Source organism: Colossoma macropomum, unplaced genomic scaffold (assembly GCF_904425465.1).
Source record: "Colossoma macropomum unplaced genomic scaffold, Colossoma_macropomum, whole genome shotgun sequence".
NCBI lineage: Eukaryota > Metazoa > Chordata > Actinopteri > Characiformes > Serrasalmidae > Colossoma > Colossoma macropomum.
The window spans coordinates 5,693,336-5,706,267 of record NW_023494790.1 but is presented as its reverse complement, the minus strand read 5'-3'; the positions used below and the strand labels follow the sequence as shown (position 1 = coordinate 5,706,267).

Genomic DNA, 12,932 nt, shown 5'->3' with positions numbered 1-12,932 from the left:
TTAACGCTAACCTAGCTAAGTAGCTGACTGGACTGAGTGGAGTGGCGACTGCAACGGTCAGAATCTGCTTTTAAAAGGTAAGTAGTGACAAAATGAGATGAGCAGCCTCACTAACAGTCAGCTGGAGTAAACTTTTATTTCTGTATTTCTCGGTCGATCTGCCGAGTGAAGACACCAGCGTTAGGTTAGCGTATGTAGTTAGCTAGCTAGCTAGCTGTCTGTTGGCGCCTCGCGGCTGCGTCAGATGCCGCTTAGCCCCGCTCCAAATGAGAGGCTGCCTCAGAATTAAATCTAAGACTGAACACAGTGCAGCAGGGTCAGCACGCTGATCAATACAACAATGAAACTGAACATAGTCCGTCAGTCTGTGTAGTTCAGAGAGGGTGGTAATGATTTTTATTTGCTCAGTTACATTTACTCCAGTAACGTCTTGGTGGATTTGTACTTTCTAGAGTATTTTTAAAATGTATTGTTTGTGCTTTATATTAATAATCTATGTTTTACTCGGCTACATTTATTAGTAATATATAATGACCAGTTTGTTTTGTGTTTTTCATTGTAATGCCTGGCTGTTATTGTTTTGCTGCATTTACCTCATGTGTCTCTTTTGTTTTAGATGTTTCTCATCAGAAATCATCTGAAGCTGAGCAACTGGTGAGACTCAAGTTACTATATGAATGTCAGACAGATGTTTAGATTTGGTGGGTATTTCAAACAAATATATTTCATGAAGTATTTATTGTAATACAGAAGAGCAGAATGTTTAGGTAAAGCTGGGTTACAGTACTCAAATATCTGCGCTTTGTTCATTCAGTTTATTAATATGTTATTTGCCATTACAGCTGTGTTCAAAATATCGATATGGCAATATCACCAACACTGGTCAATATTTATGAATTTACTTCTTCACAGTGCTTTAATGTGTAATACTGCAAGTCTCAGAGCGCTACAATTTATAGCATAAAGCATGTGGTAAACATGCTCTAATAAAGTTTAGCTCTTATTAATAATCATTTCATGTAATAAGTCTCTGTGAGAGAGATTAGAGGCATTGAACTCTTCAACCGTCTGGTTCTTGTCCCTGCCACTATGAACAACTCTGACTCTGTAAGTTTTTCCACAATGGAACATTTTGTATCAAACTACTTTTTTGCATCTTAGTGATGAAATTGTGCTTAAAAAGCATGTAATTATTCTTTAACACAGCTTTCAACAGATACAGATATCAGTACTAAGCTCACACCTGCCTCAACTGCAAATGATCATTTCTGTCATGTGTTGACTGAGGCATGTTAGAGGATGAAAACAATAGAATTGTGAATTATCTAATCAACTTTGTTGTTTTCAATCCTTCCAAAGGAACATTCTCTCTTTGGGCCTCATCCAGTATGGTGGCAGTCCATATCATTCTCAACACTCAACTGTGCTCTTACCCAAGTAGCCTCATCTTGATGCTTCTTTCATTACACTGAACATCATTGTCTGAACATCAGCTATGCGTGAGAGCTGGGTGCCACGCTGGAGTTCATGCATAGGTATAATTTAAAGCCTTGTCACATTTCTTTGTGTACTAAATGCCTGAGTTGATTTTAGATGAGTAAAATTATGTATACTGTACATTATATTCTACTTATAAAGGGAATATATAATGCTTTCCCTTTTATTTACTGTTATGTAGCTTTTTGTGCGTGTAAGATACAAAGCTGAAAGTATATGCCAGAGGGAGAAACTCTTTCCCACAGAAACCACTTTTCTCAGCCGCCTGAGGGCTGGAGTTCCCCAGCCCTTTCCTTTGTTACAAGATGATGTAATCCCATAACACAATCCTTATTGCCCACCTACCAGCGAGCTTGGCATGCCCTCACACAACGCAACGCATCTACCGGAGGCCGTGTATTGGTGGAACCGCTCTGGCGCTTGATCAGTCAGAGCCAAGTGAGCGAGCTAACTAATCTGAGCGTACTGGGCTCATCAGGAAGGAGGGGCTTAAAGACACAGGAGTTCTAACAGAGTGTTTCAGACAGAGGGTGAGTAGAGATTTACAGTATGAGAAAAATAATGCTTTCTGGAACACTGAAGCATGTAAATATATTATAGTAGACCCCAAAAATAAATTTATGAACATTGGAAATTAGCATAACAGGTCCCCTTTAAATTCAGCCTGTTTGTGTATGCAGATCCAAAAGTAATTTCAAATTTATTGTCTTAAAATTGATTTTTTAACAGATGCATTTTCCTCATATCTCTGACAAAGAAGACCAACACTGAGAAAAAAACAGAGGAAGAAGCGATGGGCTGTGAATCTGACAGTTCTCTCACTCATCATGGATTTAACTCTAAAAGGAGAGATCGGTAACATTAGCAGTGTGATATCAGTAATGTTAGTGTTCAGGCATTACGGCATGGACATATACACATCGAGTTATCTGTGTCCTGTTTCCTGTGTCCACATATGTCCACAGCTTGGCTCTCTTCCAGCTCCCAGCACATCTGAGTCTGGTATTAATTGTTTGACAGCTGATCATTATCTGGCTCAGGTATGTTAGCAGTGCTGCTGGGGTTCAGACCTCTGTATTACTCTGTTGGTCAGTTTTTTCTTTTTAGTCCATATGAATTCGTCTTAAAATTGTTTCCCATTGTTTATAATTGTTCATAGTACTATATTGCTGATAACTTTAGCATAACTTATATACGGAATAACAGCAGACCTTAAAATCAGATTTAGTGGTCAGAACTGTATTTATTGCAGTATGTTTCAAATTTCTACACAAAGTCAGTTAACATGTTTTTCCCCATCTGTAGAACATATCAAGTGTGATGACGCTATTGTACTGTGCATATACACAGTTGTAAAAACAATAAACAATAACTGTAATCTATATTTTTTGAAAGCTATGTGGGTGCTTTTTCATGGGCTATGCTTTGGATTGCAGAGTAAATTATTTGAATGTAGAAGTGTTCTGAATTTTTAACAGATTAACAAGGAAATACAAAATTGTAAAATAGTGATTTTTCCATAACCCTTTAAATTACATTACTGTAATTTATGCATACTTATTATTGTTCGTTGTTCTCCTTATTATTATTATTATTTTAAAAGTTGATAAAATGATACCTTCATTAAAAAATGAAGGAACTGTAAAATAGTAATTGTAAAAAAAATGTTTAACACATTTTTAAAACATTAAGCATTAATTACTATAAAAAGATATTTAAAAGAACTGAATTAGACTTTTAAATTTTGCAGCAATGCTGTATGACAAAATAGTTGTATAAGAGTCTTTCCTCATACTACCACCATGTTGAAGGCATGGTCTGAACTCACAAATAAATTATGCAGAGTTTCAGATTCTGAAAGAATTTTTAATCTAGGTCTCACAGTTCAGGAGATACAGACCAAACATGTAAAATGCTACTCTATAGCACTACCATCAGGCCAATTGAGCTCAATTTATTTGCCTGAGAAGTGGGTCAAAAATTACACCTAATCTCCAAGTTTGGTGCCTGGATGACGGCATCTTCCCTACAAACATAAAGGAGGAGAATGATTCCAACAGGGCTCCATGCACCCACGATGCTTGGACCCCTAAAAACAGTGAAGCCACAAGCAAGGTGTGCACCCACAACCTCAAAAATCTGAGATGGGTATTTAACCACTGTGCCACCACCACCATGATGATGAAAACACTGTTGAGGGGTTTTAAACAGAAAGAGACAGAAAAAAAAGACAGAAACAAAGGCTAAAACAAAGAAATGCTAAGACAGCATCTTCAAACGAGATATTTCAGAAAGTTTAGAGGGAAAAAAATAACACAAAAACACACAGGACCTTCCTTTTTCTTTTCTTAGGCCTAGCATTTTTTTATTTTTATTTTTTTTTAAAAAAAAGGAAGAAAGACACAACTCGAGAAAGAGGATAGGCTCGAGAAGTGACAGAGAGAAAGAAGCTCGAGAGAAACACTCCAGAGCTTCTACCTGAAATTACCGGCTGGTCTGTTTGCCAGAACTCTAAAACAAAGACTCAGCAACATGAGTCTCTGCCTCAGGCCTTAAGTAGCCCTACATCCAGGTGTAGGCCGTTGTGCTTGATTGCAGTCGGGAGTTGCACTGCGTCTCCCCCCAGTGGTCGGAGGTGGTCTTGCTCTAGAGCTACCCCTTGCAATAACACTCATCTCGATCTGCAACTGAACTAAAGAAAGAAACTCGATTTCTCTTCCAACACTAAGAGTGTTGATGGGCCATTGCTATAGTATCCTAGGTGGTTGCTAAGGTGTTGCTAGCCAGTTGTGATGGTATCCTAAGTGATTGCTAAAGTGTAGCTAGGCTGTTGCTATGGTATCCAATAGAGGTGGGAATCTCTAGGCACCTCACGATTCAAATTGATTATGATTCAGAGGCTGCGAAAGCCCTGTTGCGCAATGACTGAGAACTGGCGTTTCTCACGTAGCAACGAGGTTTCGCCGAGCTAGTAGCAAACGAAAAAGGAAAAGAGAAAGACAGACGAACATTTGGAGATGAATGGATTTATTCGCATTTATAAGCAGGGCAGTTTGCTGGTACGTTAAATCTGCAACTAGAGACAGTCAAACACTAACTAAAAAGTTGTGAAGATGAAGTTGCTTCTCTTTCTAATTTTCCCGTTCCACCTTAAATGGTGCCGCATTTACATTCGGCGCCTCAGTCAGAATTTAAGGTGGAATGGGAAAGTTCAGCAAGAAGCTGCCGAGTGAAAAGCAACTTCAGCCTCGCAAAACATCCGAATGCTGAGACATTTTACAAGAAACTATTCAACTAATGAAGAAAAGTTTTCTGGCGGAGATGGGAGGAAAGCGGCTATAGCTAAAGCTTAAAGCAGAGCAGAGCAGAGCAAGTCCGCGTTTTCGTTTACATTTTTTAGCCTATACTAGGACATTATGACACATTGAGACATACTGGACATTAAGTGTTGAGGCTCCCAAGGTGGTCTGATTTTTTATTGAAAGGACAAAATGGCTTGTCTTATCATTTGGGTTGTGACTCCTGATCTACCTGGCTTTAATACAGAGAGAGCCGGTCGGATTCTCACTCATCCAGTAGTGTTTTTGTTATGTGCCGCCACAGACTGTCCGGGCGCTGCACTTCCGCACTTCCAAGTTCCGCCTTTTACGTTCCGTCAATATTACGTTATCACTTAAAATACAGAAAATCGATTTTTTACATTTGTAAATTGATTCAGAATCGTCCAAGTCTGCATTGCGATGCATCTAAGAATCGCCCCTACTACATACTAAGGCTACTACATACTAAGGCTTATTATTCAGTAACAGGGACATCAGTGCAAACTGATTATTAGGTAATAGGAAGTGTGTAATAAAACATTGGCCATATAAGAGGTTAAATGTAAAAAGCTACATAGCACAGCCAGGGTAAACACGCAAGTGGAAAGTTTATTATAAGGAAGGTGAGAAAAAAGCCGGCAGGTCACTTGAAAAGAGAACAACCTCAGCATGAAAAACAGTTACACAGAATTCAAAAGGCAATAGACTACACAACAGTCAACATTACCTACACCCCACACCAGACTCCCCTGTTAAAAAAAATAAGCACAGAGATATGTGTCTAAAATTTGCACAGAAGCATTTAGACACATCAGAACTCTGGACTGGAACAAATACAGAACTCCTTGGCAATAATTCAGCTCAACTTGTTTGTAGAAAAAAAGTGGTACGTGTATGAACAGCATTCTCACAGTGAAGTTTGGAGGTGAGAGCGTCATATGTGGCTGCTTTTCTGCATACAGAAAGGCATTACATATCAATGAAGCCAACATGAATGGAGCGATGTACCTTTCAACAATGGCTTTGCAACAAAGTGTTAATGTCATTAATTTGTAGTGTCTTTTACTTACAAAAAAAACAAAACAAAAAAAAAAAAAAACAAAAACCAAGTGAATACTAGCTTACCCTCACTGTATCATATCCACAGAAATCTATTGTCTAAATGAAAAAAAAAAAGAGTACAAATAAATGTTATAATGCTCTTCAAAAATAGCACCTCAGAGTAAGATAAGCTTACGAGAATAAATCAACACATTTAAATAAGACTAAATGCTTCAAAATTTGATTAATATGGCATTAAAACACTTACCATTAGTTGAATCATACAGCTTATTCAGCCTTTTGTTTTTCAGTTGTCTGTTTCTCCGTTCACTTGTAAATTTCTTTTTTGCTTCTTCTAATTTTGCTTTATAGGGCTGTAATGCTTTGCAAAATTGGCAAATTTTACTTGCCACTCCTATCAGTGAACGACAATTAAAGCATTGCTTTTGGGTAGGCATCTCTGAAACATTCCTACAAAATAAAAAAAAGGTTTATGTACATTAGTGAAAAAGACTTTTGATGAGAATGATGAGATTCAAACCAACAGCCACATACGTACCTCCAGAGTTACAGATGCTGAGCTCTATAATTAGCCAAGGCTGGCCAAAGTTTTCCTGTAGAGTTCCAGCACAAATTCAGAGATATTTCCCCTGGATAAACAGACTCACCACATCCAAAGGCCTAGTGTTGTTTGGTGACAGGATGGTCCCACCACTCTATATGAGCAAAGAGCTCCTGCAGCGATTGCATGATGGGCATCAAGGCATGGTTAAGTGCAGAGAAAGAGCTCGTTTGAGTGTGTGGTGGCCTGGAATGGAGAAAGAATTATGTGAGATGATAACGGCTTGCAGAGAGTGCTTTGACATTAAGCCAGCTCAACAGAAAGAGCCACTAATGTCCACGCCACTACCTTCACGACCATGGAAAAGGATAGCTGCAGATATTTGTGAGTATGACAAGAAGCACTATCTAGTCGTCATTGATTACTTCTCACGTTATTTAGAAATCTCACATCTTCCAGACCTGAAAAGTGACACTACATGTAATTGTCTGAAAAACATCTTTGCAAGATGGGGATGTCCAGATGAGCTTGTTACAGACAAAGGACCTCAATTCAGTGGGAGTCAGTTCAGACAGTTTGCTGTGGATTATGATTTTTGCCATATCACCACTAGCCCACACTACCCTCAGGCAAATGGAGAAGCGGAACGGGCTGTTCAGACAGCCAAGAAAATCCTGAGACAGAAAGATCCATTTCTTGCTCTGATGAGCTACAGGGCGACGCCCCTTCAAACAACAGGTTCAAGCCCTGCACAGCTTATGCTTGGACGACAGATCAAAACAACTGTACCTACACTGGAGAGAATTTTAGCCCCAAGATGGCCAGATTTCAGGCTGGTCAGGAGAAGAGACGAGTTAATGAAGGAGCGCAATAAACTTGCGTTTGACAGACGACACAATGCACATTTGCTTCCAGCTCTCAGACCTGGGGAAGAGGTTGCAGTAAAACTGGATGGAGAGACCGGCTGGACTAAAACAGCAACCATACTTCAACAACATTCAAGTCCACAATTATACCTCCTTGAGACGCAAAAGGGGACCCTCTGACGGAACAGACGTCATCTTCGTTCACTACCTTCACCAGATTCCCAACCTGTTCAAGTGTCGGAAACAGGAGACTTAGAAACAAAGGAAGAGAGGACTGAGCAAAACCCTTCTTGTGATACTTATAAGATCAGTTCCAGAGGCAGAGTCATTCGGTTCCCAGAAAAGTTTAAGGACTTTGTAGTTAAAACATAGCTTGCTACATGAGGCAGAATAATCCTCAGCAGCTATGGAGGTGACCGGCAGTCTACCTGGAAAATCCTCAAGTTAGGATCTATAATGACTTATATATGTATTTGGTATTGAATGCATGTAAATCTCAAAAGAGAGGGGGGTGTAACGTAATGATCTATAATGTTGTCCTTGGTGAGCACCATTTACCTTTCGCATCCATGCGCCCTGCGCATTACTACGGGAAATAGCCCCGACTGAACGAGAGACCTCTCTGCAAGACATAACCTGGAAAAGAGAACAATAGCTCTGTTATCTAATGCTGTACATAAAGCGAATAAAGTTCATGTTACTGACCTCGACCTGTGTCCTCCTGCATAAGAAGAACCATCTTACAGCCACCTTTCTCTTTCATTTAGCATCTCCAGCTTCATTTTGAGGATTGTGCTTTTCAGCTGGCAGTTTTCGTCCTCCAGTCCGCCCCCTCTCCTCTTTAAGAGCACTCTCGAGGTGCTCCCTCTCCACTTCAGGAGCACTCTCGAGGTGCTCCCTCTCCACTTCAGGAGCACTCTCGGACCGCCCAAGCTCTTCAGCATTCATCGCGTTCAGATTAGACAACGCGATTTGCACGAGCTCCCTCAGTTTCTCCCGTCCTTCTCTGCGTGCTGTCTGTTGTGCAACAAATGTGGAATGTCGCACATGAGCGACATCACTGCTTAACTGTGCTATGAAAATCGAAGCATCTGTTTTGAATTCTTCTAGTACATCCATTTTTCAGGACACTGCACCAGATAAATTACTGGAAACAAAACGCTTTCAGTTCTCACAGACTGATGAACGCAAAGAGCGCAGTATTGCACCGCTGAGGCGCAACAATGGAAAGCGGAGGTTTTTCACTCCTATATATAACCTCGGTTCGGTGACGTCAGTGACGACGCCCTTTGTGACGTCACAATATAAATGAACGTTCTACAAAAGATGTCACTCAGAAAAAAACCCAGCCATTCCAGCCTGAACACTATGGGGGTGAACACTATCCTGCTATAGGCCTGTACATGGAGGTAATTTTAAGCATACACTTTTAAAAACAAAATAAAATCCTTAAGAAAACTCTTAAGCTCACATATTTAAACACAAAGTCGCAAATTTAAATAATCGGAAGTGAATTAAACTCAGTTTCCCCAAAAGAAAGCCGGTGCAGTTCCTTGATCAAACGCTAGGTGGTGATGTACCCACACTAACAGCGCTGGAGAGCTCAGCTCATTTCGCTGATTCTGTTCCTACAACGAAGCACTGATCACGCAAAGAAACGACCGTATAGGTCGATTATTCCAGTTTTCAAAAAAAAAAAAACAGGATCTAATTGAACGTCTGTTGTGTGCAGCGCCCCCAGTGGCCTGCGGAAGAATTGACAGTGTCAATGTAAAGCTCGATTTTAGCCCGTTTTTAACCGACTGAATTTCAGCAGACTGAGTTGAACTGCGAGGTATAAACAAATACAGTGTTTTTTGTCTTCGTAGAGCTGTCTGTACACCGCCTGCTCTTCAGCTTCAGTGCACAGTGTAGCACGAGTCAGCAAAGCTGTTGTAACAGGGTTTGTCAGTGGCTGAATCTCCAACAGCCCATCCTTCCTATGTAGTGCACCAAGTTCTGGCTTCTACACCAAAATAGTGCACCGTTTGTCCAGTATGGAACTGTGCACACATGGCTGTATCTCAGAAGGCTATTTATTAGACACGTGGTGCACTTTATGGGTGCAGGATCAACTATTTTAATATGTGGTGCACTATATAGGGAACAGGGAGCCATTTGAGATTCAGACAGTCTTTTTGATCAGGACTTGGAGGCGCAGCGTGTTGTTTTGAATGAAATATCGAAAGCCAATGGTGCCAAAACGTCTCCAGACTTTTCACCTACAGACCGCAATATCATCACTGTATGGACGTAAAAGAAATACTTGTACAGACGGAAATAACGTCTCAAAGCCGTTTTTAAAGCTGCAAATCTAAAAATGACCTACGCTATTTCCCAAAGTGTGCTGATGCCCCCTAGGGGGACTGGCTGGAGTCTGGTTGGATGAGAAGTGTCCATTATACTTCGTAGTGAACAAAAAAGTGCACTGTATTGCAGTTACCAGTGGGAGTCTTCTTTTTGCTCTTCTGAAAATCTTTATCTTGCACCTGATGGTGTAGGAGTGTGTGTGTGTGCGTGCGTGCGTGTGTGTGTGTGCGTGTTTTGGCAACTTATAAAAAATACTAATAAAAAATTCTCCATTTTACCCAAAAGCTACAAATAATTAGTACTTGTTTTATTATTACTATTATTATTATTATTATTATTATTATTATTATTATTATTATTATTATTAGTACTTGTTTTAAGGTTGTTTTCCCTTGCATGGTTACGGTGACTTCCTCTTTGGAGAGACAAAAAACTACTATCCAAACAACTGTGCATCAGATGTCATCCATCAGTGGTCACACACACACACACACACACACACACACACTTCTTTTTTTGGCTGGACTGTTCTCACCTTGGCAGTAACACTGACATGTAATAACTCCAGCAACACTGCTGTGTATGTTTCCCTCATATTAGCACCACACAAACGTCCATCGCAGTGTCAGTGCTGTGCTGATAAAGGACCAGCACCCAATTTATAAATGATCAGTAGTGGTCCTATGGTGGTCCCCTTCCATTGCTGAATGTAGAGGGGGTGCCCCAGAAACTGCCCCAGATTGGTTACAGTCAGCAACTGTACACATACAAAGTGTACCTATATGGTATGTGTAAATAAAAAGGACGAAGAGATAAAAAGGTTTGAGAACTGTGGGCGATACCTGAGAAAACAGAGCGGGGTAGTTTAGACCTGAATAGTCATGTGGGTTCATAAACTCAGTTGCTGTGTCCTTGGAAGCTGTAGTTTAAAGACAACCTAAACTAAACTCAATTCCTGTCATTTTACAATCTACTCAATTCCTGTGTCATTAATAACTTAAATGTCTAGATGTTGCTCTCTCTGAGGTTTGTCTTAAATCTGCGACAGACATGGTTCTACTGAGGTTTATGCTTACTAAGGTAAGCATATTGTAATTAAAGCACTTTTTCAGCTCAGATATTGTAGTATTTCACAGATAACTCTACATACTTCCCACCATAGTGTTTGTGTAGACACTGGCAACAGTAGGGACAAAGGGGTGGGACTGTTTGGAAAGTGGGGAGGTTTTAGGAGTAGTTTGCATTAGGTTAGGTCCATTAGGTTCCATTATGTTAAACTGGCCATGTTATTGATTGCTGTAGACAGAATTTCAGCATTTATCAATGAGCCACAAGGCAGTATTTTTTTCATGCAAGGAAATGAGCCTTGGCTTGAGCTGGTAACACTCATCTATCATTGAGAAAACGGTCCAAGGCATGCCTGCAAGTGTGTTATTACTTTCTTAATAGCAGCAAAATACAATAATACAACATTCAATATATAATTTATTACTATATACTATATTAATTGCAATACTATATTAATTGCAATAGACAGTTCTTCAACCAAGCATGTAGTTTGTTACCAGCAGGTGTTTAATAACTTCAAGCACTAAAGAATTATGTGTGGTTTGAACATAGCTCAGCCAATCAGACTTTAGAACTGTTTTATTAATATTAATACTATGTTATAACTGAATTTAATAATGAAAGTGAAGTTATATACATATATATATAGAAAAAGAAAAAAACTGTAATTAGCTTAGCAGCAGTTTGGTCCCTGTATAACACAGGTTCACTATTATTTATATATATACCAAATATATACCAAAGTTAATGACAGAGTAACAGCCCTGGTATAAACACTTATAAAAAAAACAAATATTTGACGTATATAAAATGTTATCTGAAAAGACAGACAGATTCAACAGTGGACTAGCCATTGAAGAAAATATACCATGTGCCATATAAGCAATATGAACAAGTGAAGAAGGTTACCATCCAAAACACATAACAGGTGTTCAATGAAGTGTTGATGGACTGTTCATTAATGTCTCTATAACATAAAAGCGAAGCTTTCCATTACAAAAAGAGAGTGAGTGGCACATGCACGTCCCTGTAGAACAACAGGAGGGTGAGTGGTGCATGCAGGTGGCTCCACAGTGATCGTACTGGTCTGGAGGACCGGCATCCAGACACAACCAGACAGCAGGGGCAGTTGTTCAGCTTTTTAAAAAAACAAAAAAACACACAGATTTTTAGTTCTTTTTAGAACCTGGACATGATATACATTAAAAATAGACTGCAAGCAGAGACTCTGGCTACAAGTGCTTAGCTAAAAGCTCCTGGAGATTTTAACGTCCCATCAGTAATTTTCCACGAACCCCCCTGATCTGCACCCATTTTCTAATGGGAAAAACTAATTACCAAAAGCTTGACTAAACAAACAGGTTTTCAGCCATATACAAGCTAAACACCCTGGTCAGATTACAAGCTTTGTTGCTTTTCTGCGTGAAAATAAATACACATTCTCTACAAGGAACAAACTTAACTATGGCATATTCTGAAAATTTCTAATGAACTGCATCGTTTAAGATATTGAGAAAAAAAATAAAATACAAAATGTGCCCTATTTTATGCTTTGATGTTAAATATTTGTTAAAGTGATTGTGTGTAATTGTGATCTCTGTAAAGAATGTGTACATACATACACACACAGGCCACTTTATTACATACACCTACTTACCGTACACTTTGTAGTTCTAAAAATTACAGGATTGTACTCTGTTTCTCTGCATAATGTGACATAATGTGAATGTACATGTTTAAGTACTCACTGACAGTCCAATACCATACAGAGTAACTTACTTAGAATTAAGTTTTAGCATAATAAGTACAATGTACCTTAACAGTTTAATCATTTAAAATGATTTTAAATTAGTGTACTTTAAGTACATTAGCCAGCTATGCTAGAGTATACACCTTGTATTGAGTAGCGTTGCAGTGGAGACAAGCGGGTTTTATTCCATGTCATGCACTCCAGACATAAACTGTGCAATTTTAGAAATCTTGTTATTTGGTGACTCAAACTGTACGTTTGAAACCTGTATGAACATGTACGAAAGACACGTACGAAAACACTCCGTCTGATTTGACATGCTTCGGAAAACGCAGCCCCTACACACAACTGTGTCTAGATACAATTATCAATAAAGCAGTTCATTCAAAATAACGTGCTGTGTCCGAGTACTGAGCAGAAACGCTGAGAGCAAAGCTAACTCTACAGCAGCTTTGCTGATTTGTGCCACACTGTGCACT

General features: G+C 39.4%; 1 long non-coding RNA gene across 1 annotated transcript; it reads left to right on the top strand.

Moving 5' to 3' along the window:
* Nucleotides 1-37: 37 nt before the first annotated feature.
* On the top strand, nucleotides 38-1,547 carry LOC118808807. Its single transcript, XR_005007308.1, has 3 exons — nucleotides 38-77; nucleotides 617-654; nucleotides 1,360-1,547. It is a non-coding gene; the product is annotated as an uncharacterized LOC118808807 (long non-coding RNA).
* Nucleotides 1,548-12,932: the final 11,385 nt, after the last annotated feature.